Source organism: Macrobrachium nipponense, chromosome 3, assembly GCF_015104395.2.
Source record: "Macrobrachium nipponense isolate FS-2020 chromosome 3, ASM1510439v2, whole genome shotgun sequence".
Lineage (NCBI taxonomy): Eukaryota > Metazoa > Arthropoda > Malacostraca > Decapoda > Palaemonidae > Macrobrachium > Macrobrachium nipponense.
In genome coordinates, this window is record NC_087202.1 from 133719073 (window position 1) to 133734302 (window position 15230).

General features: G+C 39.9%; 1 protein-coding gene across 9 annotated transcripts in view; it reads right to left on the minus strand.

Annotated features, from left to right (window-relative positions):
• LOC135222068 (high affinity copper uptake protein 1-like) overlaps window positions 1-15230 on the minus strand; it is a 467399-nt gene that overhangs the window by 70920 nt on the left and 381249 nt on the right. The window lies entirely within an intron of this gene.

A 15230-nucleotide genomic window follows, 5' to 3' on the forward strand; every position in this document is an offset into this window, starting at 1 on the left:
GGAGTCGAGCATATACTACCGAATAGAGGGTATGATATTTGTATATTAAGCGACCACACCATCAGTATGACTACCTTACTCACCTGTATCAGACCAGTCCAATGAATGACGTGTCTATTCCTTAACCCGCCCGAAGGAAGAAGGAAAGGTACAAGAGAAAGTAGGGAACCAGCCAACTCACACAATCATCTTAGGTAAGATACAAAAGTGCCCTGTTAAGGGCAACTATGAGTTACACAACCTGTTGGGCAGCCACCACAGGACCCAGGGAAAACGTGTCCGCAGATCTGAGGTGAACATGGACTGGCGTAACCAAGTACCAGCGCTCAGCACTCTATGTACAGCCAAGTTCTTTTTGAAAGCCAGAGAGGGACCAATACCCCTAACGTCCTGCGCTCTAGCCTGCACAGACGTGGTGGTGGAATCATCAAGAGTCAAGTATGCCTGTCTGATGGCTTCCCGTATCCAAAAAGAGATAGTACCTTAGACACCTCTTTCTTTGTACGGCCTGTGCTAACAAAAAGTCTGTGGCAGCCTGGTCTAAGGTGCCTAGTCCTTTTAAGATAGCAACGCAGGTCCCAGACAGGGCACAACAAAAGCTCTTGAGCATCACCACCCACAAAGTCATTCAGTGATGGAGTGGAAAACAAAGTGAACCTGTCATCGTACACAGAGGGAATTAGGGTCTTGGCCACGAATTCCGGGACAAATTCGAAGGACACCGAAACCCAACCCCTGGTGTGCTTCACCTCATAGCTCAGACCGTGGAGCTCTCCTACCCTCTTGGAAGATGCCAAGGCCAGAAGGAAAACTGTCTTGAGCGTCAAGTTCCTGTCAGATGAGTGATGCAAGGGCTCATATGGACTCTTAGTGAAGCTCTTGAGAACCAAGGAAACATCCCACGTCGGAGGCTTGAGCCCTCTAGAAGAACTTGACTGCTCAAACCCCTTAACTAGCAAGGAAAGTTCTCAGGAAGAGGAGATGTCAATACCTTTAAGGCGTAACACCAAACACAGGGCCGCCCTGTAGCCTCTAATGGAACAAATGGACAAACGTCTCTCGTCTCTGAGGAAGGTTAAAAAGTCTGCTATCCGCTGAATAGAGGTTGCGAGTGGAGAAAAACCCTGTTTACGACACCAATCACTGTAGATCGCCAATTTGCCTTGGTAAACTGCGGAGGTCGACTTTCTGAGACTGCTGGACATATGCCCTGCTGTTTTCTGAGAAAAACCTCTCGCTCGGAGGAGATACTTGGTAGCCTCTAACCGTGAAGATTATTATTATTATAAAGTTAAGATTTACCAGCCCAATGAGTCTAATCAGACTCTTTTACAGTGCTGGCCCGAAATTATTCGGGAGAAAATTATTTAAAAATACGCTCATAAAATGTTATGTCTACAACATGGAATGGTATGGAATGAAGTTAATGAATTATAATAAATTAATGATAAATGAGGGGATTATTAAGTGATATGAGGTTGGAATTAAAAATATGAATTGAACTTATAAAAGACTGAAATAGATAATAATGACAAAAGTCACCTATTTAAAATGGTATATGTTAAATCTTATTAATCAAATTAGTCTTTTTTAAGAATATTAATATTCTATATCAAGAAAAATGATCTGATTCTGATAGTATTTCTGATAATGATTTATTGCCTAAATATAAATTTCTCTCTCTATTAAAAATTAGGCATTCACATAAAATATGCTTGACTGTTAAAATTGCATTGCACACATTGCAATGAGGGATGTTCCCTTGTGGAGTTATCATTAGATACTCGTGAGTTAGTCTTGTGTGGCCTATTCGTAATCTTGTTAATATTACTTCAGCTCTTGTTTTTCATTTGTACTGATGTATTCCACAAGTCTACTTTCTGTTTGATGCACTTTAATTTATTGGTGTTTGCTTCACTATCCCACAGATTTTGCCATTTTGTTTTTATGCACTGCTTCACTGAGTTTATATAATCTGTAGCAGGCAATTTATTGTCAAAATTGGTGAATTTATCCCAGACTTGGCCTTTTCATCTGCCTTTTCATTACCTTGGATTCCAACATGGGCAGGAATCCAGCATATTTCAATGTTAACCCACGTGAATATAATTTATTGATGATTTGTTTAATTTCCTTTACTAAAGGGTTCTTATGTGAATAACTCTTGAGGGATTCAATTGCGCTTCTTGAGTCAGAATATATTACAAATTTATTATTCAGTTTATTATTTGTCAATTTTATTTGATTGATTGCCAATATAATTGCTGTTAACTCAGCAGTAAAGACAGTTGCTTCAATTGGCAATGAATTCTGACTTATTTTGTATGAAGACACTGCAGCACAACCAACTCCTGCAGAAGATTTGGATCCATCAGTGTATATTGCTTTATGTGGGCCTTTACTTCGAATGTGTTCTAATGTATACTGTTTATAGCGATCTGAAGTATAATTTTGCTTTTTTGATAGATGATAAAGGTTAGAACATACTTTGATTTTCTTCATCATCCATGGAGGTGGAGAATTTGAGGGTGGGAGTATATTTACTCAATAAGGCCAATAGATTCCAATAACCTATTAGCTCTTATTGGAAAGGTGGTTCGTGATTACTAATAAATATATCTCGCATGCCAAATAGTTTTTTTGTGGGGGAATCAGTGGACGTTATCTTTAAAGCACTTCTCATTGTTACAAGATCACGATGTACGGATAATGGGGGTTCGCCACTCTCACAACATACTTGAAGTGTTTGGAGAAGATTTAAAGGCTCCACTACAAAGTCTCAAGCCTCGAGTGTGGATAGAGTCTAAGGACTTCAAGGTACTTTGTGATGCTGACCCGTAAATTGGACTTCCATAATCCACTTTGGATAAAACTAGTGCTTTATATATCGTAAGCAATGTTTGTCTCTTAGCTCCCCAAGTAGTATGAGACAATTTTCTTATCAAATTTAAGGCACTATTACATTTATTTTTTACAAAGGCTATGTGTGCTTTCCAGTTAAGATGAGTGTCAAATACCAAGCCATAAAAATTTTATAGTATTACTAAACTGAATGAGGCTATCACCTAATTTAAGATCTATGTCTTGATTCTGTTTCCATCTACTATTTTGTAGAACATAATTGCTTGGGTTTTCTCTATAGAGAGCTTAAAGCCTACTGACAAAGTCCAGTTGTGGATGTTTTTGATAGCTTTATTAAGAATTCTTTGTAGATGACGAAGACTGCTTGAGGAATAATATATAGCAAAGTCAGTCTACATACAAGCTATTTTGTACTCCCTGTGGTAACTGCTTTACGATGTTATTAATAGCTAGAGCAAAAAGAGTTCCACTCAAAACACTCCCTTGAGGGACTCCACAATCTAAATTGAAGGAGTCAGAATATACATTATTTATTCGTGTTTGAAAAGTTCTTCATGGATAAAATTCTCGATAAAAATTGGTAAGTGCCCTCTAAAACCATTTTCGTGTAAGGACTTTAAAATTGAGTATCTCCAGGTCGTATCATATGCTTTTTGGATATCAAAGAATATGGCAACTGTAATTTGCTTCGTTCAAACCCTCTCCGTATATAATTTTCTAGATGGGAAAGTGAATCTAAAGTAGATCTTTCAGATTGTGAGCCAAATTGAGTTGAAGACAGAGTCTTATTCTTACGTAGGCACCAGTTTAGTCTATAATTTACCATTTTTTTCTAGCAATTTGCACAAGCAACTTGTCAGGGATATTGGTCTATAGTTATTAGGATTGCTTGGATCTTTCCCTGGTTTGACAACTGGTATGATTATAGCATGTTTCCATGCTTTGGGAACAGGTGATTTACCCATAAATGATTATAAAGCTCCAATAAGTATGTTTTTGCTAACAGAGCCAGGTTTTTTATCATCTCAAAATTTACGTTGTCTTGGCCTGGAGCAGAAGAGTTACAGTTAGATAAAGCATATTCAAATTCCTCTTCTGTGAAAATCTGGTTATAATATATATCCTCTAATGTTTCAAAATTCAATGGAACAGCTTCTTCACGGCTTTAATGGTTCGAAAGTGATAATCTATATTGATTATACTACTTATTGCTTGGATGTTACGCCCTAAAATATTCGAAATGGCGTTACTATCATGTACTGGTTGGCCATTATGTATTAGTGCATGTCTCTGAGATCTAATATGAGATCCATTAATTTTCCTAATTTTTCCCAGACTTTACTTACTGAGGTTGTATCAGATATGCTAGATACATATTTTTGCCATGACATTATTTTTCCTCTAATGGCTTCCCTTCTGAATCTTGCCGAGATCCGATTGTAATGAGGTTTTAGTAGACTGATTTCTATAGTAATGTCTACAAGTTTCTTGGCAGTGCTCTCAAAATTTAGGTGTCTTTTACTTATGACATTAAATCTATTATGCAGGGTTTCTAATCTTCTACCTATAATATGTTTTTCTTGTACCAACCGTGAAGAGACAGGGATTCTACTGGCTGGTGGAACCTTTCCACATGGGGCTGACACAGATGTCGCCAAGGGGGAATCTCCCTCAGAACCTCTGACAACAATGACAGCAGACCTGAGAACCATTCCACCTGAGGCCACAGAGGGGCTACCAAAGTCATCCTGAGACCCTGTGAACTCATTACCTGTTCAGAACTTCGACGGATCTAACAAAACGGAGGGAAGGCATACACCTCCAGGTTGTCCCAGCCATGTTGGAATGTGTCCTCTGCCAATGCTAAAGGATCTAGGACCACTGAACAGAATATCTACAGCTTCCTGTTGAAGCAAGTCGCAAAAGGTCCACATGGGTCTCCCCCAAACCTGGAAGAGCCTGTCTGCTACCACTTGATGAAGGGACCACTCTGTGCCTAGGATCTGATCCCGACAACTGAGTTTGTCTGCGACCACATTCCGTTTGCCTGGGATATACCTGGCTGAGAGCTCTACCGAATTGCTGACTGCCCACTGGTGAACCTTGACGGTCAAGGCGTGAAGTTGACGAGAAACCAGGCCTCCCTGTTTGTTCAAATAGGCTACCACCATGGTGTTGTCCGACATGAGAATGACAGAATGACCTACCTTCTCCTGAAACTCCTTCAGACCAGGAAGGCTGCCTTCAACTCCAAGACATTGATATGTTGCTGCTTGTCCTCCAAACTCCAAAGGCCTGAAGCGATGAGGCCGCCTCAATGAGCCCCCCAACCTTCGAGGGAGGCGTCTGAGAACAGAAGGAAGTCCGGTGGAAGAGAACGCAGAGGGACACCCTTCGAAAGATTCTGGTCGTCCAACCACCAACGAAGGTCTTCTCTCACTTCCAGAGACAGAGGAACGATTAACAGGGGTGAGTCCCCTGCCGGAGACCAGAATTCTCCCAGTCTCCATTGCAGAGACCAAAGATGAAGACACCCATGAAGGACCAGCTTTTCCAGGGAAGACAACACTCCCAGAAGAACCTGCCACTGATGGGTTGACTGCTATGATTACAACAGGAAGTTGCGCACCACCACCTGCAACTTCTCCAATCTCTGATCCGACAGGAAAACTTTTGCCACTGTCGTATCGATGACCACGCCCAGGTAGAGAATCCTTTGACTGGGTACAAGGCTCGACTTTTCCTGGTTGACTACGATGCCCAGTTCCAAACAGAACCGATGTAGACGATCCCTGTCCTGCAACAGCTTTTCCCTGGAAACTGCCAAGACTAACCAATTGTCAAGGTACCTCAGCAAGCAGATCCCCTGAGCATGGGCCCAACTTGCCACGAGAGAGAAGACCCTTGTGGACACTTGAGGGGCTGTTGTCTGCCCGAAGCACAAGACTTTGAACTCGAAGACCTTGTCCCCAAGAGAGAAGCAAAGGAACTTCCTGGAAATCGGCTGAACATGTTTTTGGAAGTATATGTCCCTTACGTCTACTGACAGCATGAAGTCGCCTTCCCTCACGGCTGCCAACACAGAACGCAGGGTCTCCATCTTGAACCGTGTCTTCCTGATGAAGTGATTCAAGGTGGATAAGTCAATCACAGGCCTCCATCCTCCCGATGCCTTGGGCACCAAAAAGATGTGACTCTAAAACCCTGGAGATGGACGCACCACTTCCTCTATCGCATCCTTGTCCAGCATCTTCTGCACTTCCTCCCGAAGAGCCAAAAACTTCAGAGAATCTGGAGGATATGCCTTCCTGAGCTGAGTCGAATGGCAGTAAGTACCCCACCCGAAGGACATCTACCACCCACTTCTCTGCCCCATAATTCTGCCATTTGGCCCAATGGCCCGCCAGGCAACCCCCCACCCATGGCGCAGGAGAGGGAGAGGCGCCTAACCTACCGACGGCCCCCTTTACCTCTGCCCCTTGGGCCCCTTCTTGGCTTAAAGGAACGAGAGCGAAAGGGGAGTTAATCCTCTGACCTAGGCTGAGTCGAACGGGAAGGCCCTGCCGAACTCTAATTCCTCGACGGACTGCCAGGCGACAATCTCTTTGACTTCTGCTGGACAGGGGGAGGAGGAGGAGCTGGACGTCTCCGAGGATGAGATTCCAACTTAGACATAGCCTGGTGCACCAATCTGTCCTTGGTGTCAGCCTGGCGCCAGTCTATCGCATTCTCGAGCTCTGTCTGAGGAAACAAATATTGGGACTCCAACAGATCTCCATTCCTCAATGCCAGCAAGGACTCCATGTCAAATGATCTCTCCATCCTAGACAAAACTGCGTCTTTTCTAATCAGAAGAAGGTTAGCCCATAAATTAGCACTGACGTGAGCCATATATGAAAACGCTTTGCCCCTGGACTGCAACAGACTGGGAAGCGAGGATGCACTCACCAACCCTCCCGGGGACCTGTCAGAAGCTATCTTGGCAATGACCACAGACCAGAAGTTCAGCCAAGAAACTGTCTGCAACATGGAGGCTGCCGTAAATTCCAATGCTGAGGCATCTTGCAGAGACAAGGACGGAGCCACTGACCTCACCTGCTCCAAATTCAATCCCGGCTTCAGGCAAATGACGTCTGGGTTAAGATGGCGCGACAACAACAAAGCAGAGCTCATAGCATAGTACTTCCTATGTCTCGTGAGAGGCGGGGGTAGTAGCTTGGTGGAGGCCCTAGAGCGAAGCGAACCGCCCCGGTCTGAAACAGAGGCGTTAACTTTCTGCAAGATCGACTGAACGTGCCCCAACAAAGGAAGCTAAAGAGATGATTTCGGGTTCTGAGTAGCTCCCACCAAGGCTTCCAAGCAAGAAGGAGTGTGAGGCAACCGAGCCTGAGTCCTACTTTCCAAATTGTTAAATCCACGAATGAGATCAACAACTTCCGAAAAGGAAGACAAAAACTCTTGCGTGTCTCTCTCCTCCTGCTCCGGCAACGGAGACTGACGACGAGAAGGGTGTGTAGGCTCCTCTAAGGCACCTTCCCCACCAAAATTAAGAGAGGGTTAGCAGCCAAACAGCACGAAACCCCAACTAACCTGTCTGGGCTGGGTCCATGCATTGGCTTCCGAGACGAATCTACTATAACACTAGGAACATCACTTATCTCAACAGATGACTCAACATGCCCATGAATGGTCACGGGCGTGGCGAATGTACGAACGTCAGATGGGGGGGGGTTAAATCCTGAACACTCAAGATCAAAGAAGAATCCCCTAGAGTCGAACTCTTGGAAGCACCAGTGAGAGAGGCAGGCAAACACTCCTGCTGTACCAACTCTGCGCTCACTACCTTCGTCCTCTTGACAGGCGCCTTGAGATACTTACGGCGACGGATAGGCCTTGGAGAAGAGGAGCACTTATATCATGTGCACAGGCAGGGGAGGTTGCAATATGCTTGCGATGTGCATGGACAGGGGAGGTTGCAACACGGCGATGTGCACAGACGGGGGGGGTTGTAACATGCCCGTGATTGGAAGCAGAGGACGAAGCATCCCCTGCAGATTGCACAAGAGAAGGAACACTAACACTGCCCGAAACACCAGAACTCTCGGGAACACGTCCGCATTGTTCCTCCCTCGTAGGCGAAGAAAGGGCAAAGTCCTTAGACTTCCAACGCTTGATAAACCGACGGGGCGTAGAGGGGGAAGAGGGAAATGAAGACAGCACTGGTTTCTTATGCGAACTCTTCTCAAGAGGTGGGGACGAAGCAAAATGCCTCCTACCAGTCCTCTCAACCGATAAGGCAGCCAACTTCACATCCAAAACAGAGTCCAACCTCTGAAGCACTGCCTGGCATAAAACCTCAGTCTGATGTGCCAGAGAAGGCTCCGATGACAAGGAAGGGAGATGTAGCAAACTGGGTGGCAGGGATGACGTCATGGCTGAGAGAGGTACATCAGAGGAGACGACTGGGAGAGACGTCATCGATGGGAGTGATGTCACAAGTGGTGGTGACATCACGGCTTCCCCTCGGTGCGAGGAGGAATCAGTCGCCACTGGCGGAGGAATACACAGACAGATCCCGTGACGTCATCAACGGGGCTGACACCATGGCGTCTCTCCAACTCGAAGAAGCGGCAGCAGACACTGGCAGAGCAATACAAGATGGCTGACCTCGGCTACCCATGAAGACGAGGCCAGGAGGAGGGGGGATGGCCTGGCCAGTCTGGGGAGGGGGGGTGCGAGCCTCCACAAAATGCGCTAGCAACCCCTCCAAGGACAGGGAACCTCATAGCCCGAGCGTCTTCCAAATCGCTGCCATTTTGGACGCCTCTGACTCTGGAAGAAAAGAGATCGATGATAAAGCCTCACCTTTCTCGGGAATCAAAATAACTCCCGAAGAAGAAGGGGCTACATTACAAACATAAGCCTGGTGGCCTCCCGATACTTCCAGCGATGAATCAACAGAAGAAAAGGAAGGAGACACAGGAACAACGCTACCACGGGGGTTGACTACTGCAGGAGACGAAGCATCGGGAAGAAGCGAAAAACCCTCCCAAGTAGGAAGAGTTGAAGTACCCGGCATTCCGTGCAAGGATTCGTTATAGTACAAAAATTAGAACGACACTTACTGCATGTTATGTGAGGGTCAGTCGCTACCGAAGCCAAAACACGAGAACACAAAAAACCTGGAACTCCGGGGCACATACATTGATGCCGAGGAGCAGAAGAAGCCATAATATCAGCCAAACACACACACACACACACTAAACACAAGCCAAACGGGCAATGAACCGGGAAAAGACCAAGAGAGGTTAACCCTTAAACGCCGAGCCGGTATTTCCGAAAGTGTCTCCCGTATGGCGGTGGGGTTAGGTAGTGAGCGCCGAAGCGGAAAACCAGTTTAAAAAAAAAATCACAGCACGCTTAGTTTTTAAGATTGAGTTCATTTTTGGCTCCTTTTTTTGTCATTGCCTGAAATTTAGTATGCAACCATCAGAAATGAAAAAAAATATCATTATCATATATAAATATTGGAATATATGACAGGGCAAAAAAAAAATTTCATATATAATTGTATACAAATCGCACTGAGCAAAACAGTTAAAGCTTAATGAGTTAATTTTTTTTGTTGTATTGTACACTAAATTGCGATGATTTTAGTATATAACAAATTGTAAAAAGATCAAAGCAACACAAAGAAAATATTATCACAATATGATGCATGAATTCGTAATGCGCGGATGTAAAAAAAAAGCCGTTTTCAAAAATTCACCATACATAGAAATATTGTGCTAGAGACTTCCCGTTTGTTGCAAAATGAAGGTAATTGATTGAATATTACTAGACTGTAAGTGTTGTAGCTTACAATTGCAGTTTTCGATCATTTCGGTCGAGTTAAAGTTGACTGAAGGTCGACATTTTTCTATTTATTGTGATTTATATGAAAATATTTTAAAACTGATAAAAGCTATAACCATGAGTTATTTTTTATTTTATTCTACATGAAATTGCACACATTTTCATATATAAAACTTTATGTAACGGCTAATATAAAATGGTGCAAACATTACGACAATCTGACAAAAGAATTTCTGATTTTTTTGGCAGTTACCGCGCAGACGTAAGGAAAAAGTTTATTCAAAAACTCATCATAAATCAAAAATATTGTGCTAGAGACTTCCAATTTGTTGCAAAATGAAGGTAAATATTATTCTACATGAAATTGCACACATTTTCATATATAAAACTTTATGTAACGGCTAATATAAAATGGTGCAAACATTACGACAATCTGACAAAAGAATTTCTGATTTTTTTGGCAGTTACCGCGCAGACGTAAGGAAAAAGTTTTATTAAAAAATTCATCATAAATCGAAATATTGTGCTAGAGACTTCCAATTTGTTGCAAAATGAAGGTAAATGATTGAATATTACTAAAATGTAAGATTTTTAGCTTACAATTGCGTTTTTTTACCATTTCGGTCGAGTCAAAGTTGACCGAAGGTTGAAATTTTGGCACATCGTTATTTATATGAAAATATTTCAAAACTGATAAAAGCTACAACCATGGGTTGTTTTTTGTTGTATTCCAATTTGTTTCAAAATGAAGGTAAATGATTGAATATTACTAGAATGTAAGGGTTTTAGCTTACAATTGCGTTTTTCTACCATTTCGGTCAAGTCAAAGTTGACCGAAGGTTGAAATTTTGGCACTTATCGTTATTTATATGAAAATATTTCAATAATGATAAAAGCTACAACCATGGGTTGTTTTTAGTTGTATTCTACATGAAATTGCACACATTTTCTGTATAAAACTTTATGTAACGGCCAATATAAAACGGTGTAAACAATACGACAATCTGACAAAATAATTTCTGATTTTTTCGGCAGAGGTACGACGCGGATGTAAGGAAAAAGTTTTTTTCAAAAATTCACCATAAATTGAAACATTGTGCTAGAGACTTCCAATTTGTTGCAAATGAAGGTAAAAGATTGAATATTACTAGAATGAAAGATTTTTAGCTTACAATTGCGTTTTTCGACCATTTCGGTCGAGTAAAAGTTGACTGAAGGTTGAAATTTTGGCACTTATCGTTATCTATATGAAAATATTTCAAAACAGATAAAAGCTACAGCCATGGGTTGTTTTTGGTTGTATTCTACATGAAATTGCACACATTTTCATATATAAAACTTTATGTAACGGCTAATATAAAACAGTGCAAACATTACGACAATCTGACGAAAGAATTTCTGATTTTTTCGGCAGAGTTACCGCACGGACGTAAGGAAAGTTTTTTCAAAAATTCTCCATAAATTGAAACATTGTGCTAGAGACTTACAATTTGTTGCAAAATGAAAGTAATTGATTGAATATTACTAGAATGTAATAGGTTTAGCTTACAATTGCGTTTTTCGACCATTTCGGTCAAATCAAAGTTGACCGAAGGTTGAAATTTTGGCACTTATTGTTTCTTATATGAAAATATTTTAAAACTGATAAAAGCTACAACCATGGGTTGTTTTTAGTTGTATTCTACATGAAATTGTGCACATTTTCATATATGAAACTTTATGTAACAGCTAATATAAAATGGTGCAAACACTACGACAATCTGACGAAAGAATTTGATTTTTTTTTTGGTAGTTACCACACAGACGTAAGAAAAAAGTTTTTTTTTAAATTCATCATAAATCGAAATATTGTGCTAGAGACTTCCAATTTGTTGCAATATGAAGGTAAATGATTGAATATTACTAGAATGTAAGGGTTTTAGCTTACAATTGCGTTTTTCTACCATTTCGGTTGAGTCAAAGTTGACCGAAGGTTGAAATTTTGGCACTTATCGTTATTTATATGAAAATATTTCAAAACTGATCAAAGCTACAACCATGGGTTGTTGTTGTTGTATTCTACATGAAATTGCACACATTTCCATATATGAAACTTCATGTAACAGCTAATATAGAACGGTGTAAACATTATGACAATCTGACGAAAGAATTTCTGATTTTTTTGGCAGAGTTACCGCAGGGACGTAAGGACAAAGTTTTTTGTCAAAAATTCACCATAAATCGAAATATTGTGCTAGAGACTTCCAATTTGTTGCAAAATGAAGGTAAATGATTGAATATTACTAGAATGTAAGAGATTTAGCTTACAATTGCATTTTTTGACCATTTTGGTTGAGTCAAAGTTGACCGAAGGTTGAAATTTTGGCACTTATCATGATTTAGTATATGAAAATATTTCAAAACAGATAAAAGCTACAACCATGGGTTGTGTTTAGTTGTATTATACATGAAATTGCACACATTTTCATATATAAAACTTATGTAAAGGCTTATATAAAACGGTGCAAACATTACAACAATCTGATTTTTTTTGGCAGAGTTAACTCGCGGACATAAGGAAAAAGTTTTTCCGAAAATTCACCATAAATCGAAATATTGTGCTAGACTTCCAATTTGTTGCAAAATTAAGGTAAATGATTGAATATTACTAGAATGTAAGAGTTTTAGCTTACAATTGCGTTTTTCGACCATTTCGGTCGAGTCAAAGTTGACCGAACGTTGAAATTTTGGCACTTATCGTGATTTATATGAAAATATTTCAAAACTGATAAAAGCTACAACCATGGTTTGTGTTTTGTTGTATTCTACATGAAATTGAGCACATTTTCATATATGCAACGGCTAATATTAAAAGGTGAAAAAATTATGACAAAGTGACAAAATAATTTCTGAGATGTGTCGCTGATGCTTTTTAGTGCGAGAAGAAAGAAATTCGTGCATGTGCGCCTGGGTAACGCTTGTAAACAAAACAGCTTGATCTGTGAACTCCCAGCATCCCTCAAGGCATGTGATTCAAAATTTTTTGCCAAGTAAGCCTTTAACTATTTTTCCACGAATATTTAAAAAACTTATTAGCGTCGACGTATTTTACGTCAATTAAGCACCCAACAGACAATTTTCGTCGACGTAAAATACGTCCAATAGGCGTTTAAGGGTTTAACACGACTCTCGCCCAGGCGGTCAAAGAAAGACTTGCGTAGCGGCGTGGTCCTTGACTGCTCCTCACCCAAGCTACACATGGGTTGCCAGATAACACAAGATTCCTTGCTTTCATCTGCTTTTTAATCAGATCCAGCTAGGCTCTAGAAATTATCCTATTGTTAAGACCGAAGGTTTGTTCACGTATGAACAAATAATAGCATTAAACTTGAGTTTGTTCTTTAAAACCAAACATTACTCAATACAAAAAAGTGACAAAGGCACAATAATCTTGATTTGACAGATTTCATTTATCAAAGCTTGGGCTGATAATCTGACACTTGGAAAAACAAATCTCAATCAAGTGCTACCTATTATGTATTGCCAAATATTAAATCAATAATAAAGGGGGAAAATCAGCTTAATGTTAGCAAGCACACATTGAAAACCTAAATATATAAAATATAATCCTAAAGTAAGTTTCTGAAGTAAGTTTTCAAAGTTTAAGGATATACCTTTAACATACCCTCAAAGTACCAAATAAGAGCCGAAACAAATGAATGAGGTGTAGGATTAGAATTTAATATTTTTCAACAGTAAGTATTCCTAGTCCTAACAGTTTTGACTCAAGATCAGCCAATCATAAAAACCTAAAAATCAAGTTACATTAAAGTTAATCCAACAAAGATAAGATTTAAGAACGCAATTACATACAAAATACTAAGCTGTATTCATTATCATTCAAGAATAGGGAAACTTTATGTTTACATATTATCAATCACAGCACATAAAATAATGACCAATAACAAAGATACAAAGTAGTTCTTCTCCCAAGAGAAAAATGCCACCTGGATAATCTACCTCTAATTGAATAATTCTGTCCTGTTTCCTAATTGTCTGTCCTTTAGCATTAAACTTCTATGGACCAAGAATGAATTTTATTGAAGCACTAGATTGGTTTTTGTTAGCTGTTCATGACAAGCAATTAAGACACACTATACAATTTTGATAGCCATAGTTCAAATGTCAATAATACTCTCCACCTCCAAGTATCAGATGAAGGAAAAAATAAAAAGCTTTATGCCAAAATAAATGCTTTTCTGCTTGTCTCTAAAATTGAAGTCACACACACAGCTTACTTTTCAGCACACTTCACTTTCCCAAAAGAGAACCCCCAAGCTTTGGCTCACTAAATAAAAAGTACACTTTGTCAAAGAAACAGACCAAATAGACATGCATACTACAGCAATATTACAGAAAGGAGTGTTTCATATTTCATTCCAAGTACATAAAAGCAAACAGAATTTTACCAATATACAACACTAACAAAGCATATTACTTCTGTTTTTCCTTTTTGAAGTTCAGATTCTGGAAAGGTGCAATTATGGAACGGTAAGATTTCATGACCAGAGTGGTGGGTAGATCTTATTCCAAATAATGAAACTGTAAAAACTTGGTAATCAGCAATTGTACAGTATAGAAAGATCTTGAAGATTCAGATGGCTTGGGTACTTGATGAGTCAGAAAAGTACTAAATATTGAATTAGCATGAAGATCAGTAGAAAGGCACAGAAAAATATCAGATATGAAGACCTGGACTAAATGGGAATTCAAGTAGTAAGTGCCTAAGACTAAGGGAATTGGAGAAAATTTATTTCATATCTAACCCCCAACAAAATAAAAGCTGAAATATAAGCATTGACAATAATGTCATCCCCAAAAAGGGTTAATCAAAAATATAAATTACATACAGTGGAACCTGGTTTTCGTAGACTTTTTCCGACGAAATTTTGACTAGGGTTTCGTACATATCTCACACCTCACTTATCCTGACCCACTGTGAGCATTTACTACTGATAAAAGTAATTTACTTGTAAAATAGGCTTCTATTCAGCACAGACTGTACAACGGTTTGAACTTGACTTTTTTGTAACCACAAACAAATGCATTAATGCAAAATCACCAAGCAAAATCCTCATACAAAACACTTTTTTTTCTGACCTTTCCATAACAATGGGAGCATACACCAAAATCCTTTGTAGCAGCAACTTCATTTGCTGTACGATTCAGTGTTGCAGTGGCCATATTATAATCACACAGGAAAATAAAACGATGAACAGAAATAGCAGAAAACACATCTCCATATGCAGTACAGTACATAAATATGAAATAATGCACACAGACACTAATAATAAAATTATTTTAGAACGCATACTTTTAAACAGTAACTTACAAAACATGCAAAAAATGAAAAATGTTTTAACAAGTCTATCTACACAAAAAGAGCTATTGGATACCACTCAAGTATCCAGAGATAATTAACTCAGCCACTGTACGACAGACCCCCCAAAAGATACATCATGAAACAATAGAAA